At 38.6% G+C, this 4439-nt stretch overlaps 1 long non-coding RNA gene across 1 annotated transcript; it reads left to right on the top strand.

The window, feature by feature from the left end:
* Positions 1 to 233: 233 nt before the first annotated feature.
* Positions 234 to 4137, top strand: LOC115202687 (uncharacterized). The gene is made up of 3 exons (XR_003880018.1): positions 234 to 321; positions 3014 to 3204; positions 3788 to 4137. It is a non-coding gene; the product is annotated as an uncharacterized LOC115202687 (long non-coding RNA).
* Positions 4138 to 4439: the final 302 nt, after the last annotated feature.

The following is a 4439-nucleotide window of genomic DNA, read 5'->3' as shown; positions in this document are numbered from 1 at the left end:
AAGAGCTTTATGTGGGGTAAAATTGTGCAGGAAACATTAAAGATTGTTGGTGAAACCTACACTGAGAAAACGGGACAAATTTGTGTGTGATTTACTCAAACATGTTTTGTTTCTCCTCACAACACAATTTCATTGCATGCGATCAATGCAACACGAAGCAAAATCAGATCTACTAGTTTGAATCATGTAGTTGGAGTGTGAACCAATAAAGCTAATTCATGACGAGTAACGAGGGAGAATTCAAACCGCGTGAGAGAAGAATCTTCCAGAAAGAACCCTGGCGCGTTAGCGGAGAAGACAATACCTAGAATCGTGGTCAAGGTAAGCATGATTGATTTTTATTCAACGTTTGTCTGTGTGGCTGTAGTCAGAATTGTAAGCAGCAACATTATTAGTGATTGCTCCATATCCTAGTTTTGTGCTTTTGAGTCTGAAACATATTGGCATGGCAGCTAAAGGTAAAAGACAATGTTGCTAGCTAGCTTCTATGAACAGTAAAACAGGACTAGGTCAAGGAGGTAAAGTTAGTTGGCGACACACCATGATATTTAGCTATTGGTCAAGAACTTCGAATTTACCAAGCCAAGAACTAATTAAGGTTTTCTGAGGAGTGCACACCACTTGAGCTAGCTAACATGCTAACTAACGAATTCTTTGGTGCTTGTGCACGACATGGTCTGCAATCACTTCTTAGCAGCATTTAGTGCGCCATTTTTTTCCCCTTGTGAGGTAAAACATTTTGAAAGTTAATGTATTTGCATCAACAACAAAAAAAAATCATGACATATTTAAGGTCTAATGATTATACACCTAATCCTATGAGATTGGTGCTTCATGCAGTTTAACAGTTTGCCCATGGCTGCCTCCATGTCGTAAAACATGGTGCAAAGGTGACCTAGACTTATTGAACTAGGTTGTGGAGTTCATTTTAGCACTTGGAACAGAGTTACTTTATATTATGGGTGTCCATTTATCAATACATTTACAATTATTTGACAAAAATAATTCAACGTATTATATTATATGAGTAGATGCATGCATAAATCAACAGATAATTGAATCAAATATTTTATAATGAAAAAAATAATTTCATGAACAAAAAGTATATTAACAGGTCCATGATGTTTGCCTGCTACATTTGTGCTGCTTTTGTCTACACATTCAAAGGATGTATAGTGTTGGTGAATACTGTTATCAGAGGTTATTTTAATACCCCCCCAAAATTTGCTCTGAATGTCAGTCTTTAGGTCTTATGGTACATTTACATTTTAGTCATTTAGCAGACGCTCTTATCCAGAGCGACTTACAGTAGTGAATGCATACATTTCATACATTTTTTTTCTCCGTCCTCCGTGGGAATCGAATCCACAACCCTGGCGTTGCAAACACCATGCTCTACCAACTGAACCGCACATTTCTGTTCTCTTTTTTTCAGTGTTGTGGAAATGTAAGGGGTGTTCAGAATTGGTGTCAAGCAGGTCCCAACTTTTGCATCATTACAAGTTACATCTAGACGTTCCGCTAGCGGAACACCTGCTCCAATATCCAATGATAGGCGTGGCGCGAATTACAAATTCCTCAAAAATACAAAAACTTCAATTTTTCAAACATATGACTATTTTACACCATTTTAAAGACAAGACTCTCCTTTATCTAACCACACTGTCCGATTTAAAAAAGGCTTTACAGCGAAAGCAAAACATTAGATTATGTCAGCAGAGTACCCAGCCACAAATTATCAGACACCCATTTTTCAAGCTAGCATATAATGTCACAAAAAACAAAACCACAGCTAAATGCAGCACTAACCTTTGATGATCTTCATCAGATGACACGCCTAGGACATTATGTTATACAATACATGCATGTTTTGTTCAATCAAGTTCATATTTATATCAAAAACCAGCTTTTTACATTAGCATGTGACGTTCAGAACTAGCATTCCCACCGAACACTTCCGGTGAATTTACTAAATTACTGACGATAAACGTTCACAAAAAACATAACAATTATTTTAAGAATTCTAGATACAGAACTCTTTCATGCACTCGATTTTAAAATAGCTTTTCGGTGAAAGCACATTTTGCAATATTCTAAGTAGATATCACGGCTAGCTATTTAGACACCCACCAAGTTTAGCCCTCACCAAACTCCGATTTACTATTAGAAAAGTTTGATTACCTTTCCTGTTCTTCGTCAGAATGCACTCCCAGGACTTCTACTTCAATAACAAATGTTGGTTTGGTTCCAAATAATCCATAGTTATATCCAAATAGCGGCGTTTTGTTCGTGCGTTCAAGACACTATCCCAGGGTGATGAAGGGTTGCGCGCCCGACGCGTTTCGTGACAACAAATTTCAAAATATTCCATTACCGTACTTCGAAGCATGTCAACCACTGTTTAAAATAAATTTTTATGCAATTTTTCTCGTAAAAAAGCGATAATATTCCAGTGGTTGTTTTCGTTCAAAGAGAGAGAAAGTAAACATGGAGTCGACTCGTGCACGCGCCTCAGTCTCATAGTACTCTGACCGACCACTATCCAAATGCGCTAATGTTTTTCCGCCAGGGCCTGCAAAGCCACCATTCAGCTTTTTGCCGCCTTCTGAGAGCCCATGGGAGCTGTAGGAAGTGTCACGTAACAGCAGAGATCCCCTGTTTTGGATAGAGATGATCAAGAAGGCCAAGAAATGGTCAGACAGGGTACTTCCTGTACAGAATCTTCTCAGGTTTTGGCCTGCCAAATGAGTTCTGTTATACTCACAGACACCATTCAAACAGTTTTAGAAACTTTGGAGTGTTTTCTATCCAAAGCTAATAATTATATGCATATTCTAGGCAGGAGGTTTCTGGGCAGGAGTAATAATCAGATTAAATCGGGTACGTTTTTTTATCCGGCCGTGAAAATACTGCCCCCTATCCATAACAGTAAAGCACCCGCATTACGGCTGTACTGTCCGTTACCCATGTACAGTACATACAAAAGTGATCTTTTGCCCCACATATCCTTCAGGAGAAACAGAAAAGAGCCTCGAGGACATGCGGAAAGCTCTACTGTCTGATGTGAAGAAAAGGAACAACAGAGAGACGGTGAAGTTCAAAATGGAGAAGACGTTTGCATACAGGAGACATTAAGTTGTCCGTGACGCACCCTTGGTAGAGGACTTCATGGCAAGATGGCCTGCGCTCTTTGAAGTCATTGAGGTAAGTTAGCCATGCTTATTTTATTGTTGATCTATTGGTCATATTATCTGGGATTGGTTGGTGAAGGTAGAAGATTGTTTTCCCTCAGCTTGCCTAATTGGTATGAAGTGTTTCCTTTTTCCTTCTTTCCTTTTTCTTTCTCTTCCTCTCCTGTTCCGTGCCACCTTCATATTCTATCACTAGCTATTCTATTACTGTATCTATCATCTCCTCTGTCTTCCATCTTATTTCATTAGCTACGGTTAGATGCACTTTCTTTTTATTCATAATTGTATTACTCAGATTAAAGACTCCATGTCTCCAGTGATCAAATTGGCTATGTCTCAAATGTAATCTGAATAGAAATCTTGGTTAGAACCACTTTTAATTTTAGCCTTGTAATAGGCGGTGTTCAAATATTATAAACAGTTCAATTTAGTTGACACTTAAAAGGACTCCAGTCTTGATTTATTTCTGTCTGTATCATGCTCTTGTGCTTCATGAGCTATACTTTCTGCAGTCTAGAGTCCCTAACTGTAAACACTTCATTGACGAATGATTCATTTTATATGATTGACAAGTTTTGCCTTGGTGTCTTCTTCAGGGCATGGATGAAGAGTCCACCAAGGCAGCCGTTGAGGACACTACTGTGGGGATCTACATTATCAAAGACCATTTCGCGAGTGAGGATCCAGGGGACACTGGGATTGTCCTTGAAGGCGTCAAGGTGCTGCAGGATCTGGGCAACGTAGCATTTGCTGTTGCAATGCTGTTCGGCCTCATGTATGCCATGAACCTCAGTTACCCTACTGAGCCCCGCTACACTTTTGATGTCTTTCAGAAGGTTTTTATGGAACTGAATGGGGACAAACTTTGTAACAAAGCTGTTGCATTTAAAAACAGGCTGTTTCAGTGAGCTGTTTTGTTGTATGTTGTGTTTCACACTGTATGTTTGACTTATGTTTAACTTGTTAGATTGTTCAGAAAAACTCAAAACAGAATGAGCATGTCCAAAGATGGAGCTATCGTTATTTCCATAATTTTCTTTGCTGCTTATGGAAAAAGTTCAGTTTCACTTTGTAGTGACTTTTAGTCAATATAATTAACATGCACAAATATGTCCACATACCTAACTCATTCTTTGTCTGTTACTCCTTATGAAAAAGAACTACCTCATTTTGTAACAAAATGCATTAGAGAGAGGGCCCAATCATTGTTAGGACAACTCTTCTTTTTTTATATATACAGATACTGTA

Source organism: Salmo trutta, chromosome 12 (assembly GCF_901001165.1).
Source record: "Salmo trutta chromosome 12, fSalTru1.1, whole genome shotgun sequence".
NCBI lineage: Eukaryota > Metazoa > Chordata > Actinopteri > Salmoniformes > Salmonidae > Salmo > Salmo trutta.
Note: the sequence above shows the minus strand (reverse complement) of the source record. Positions and strands in the feature narration are given on the sequence as shown.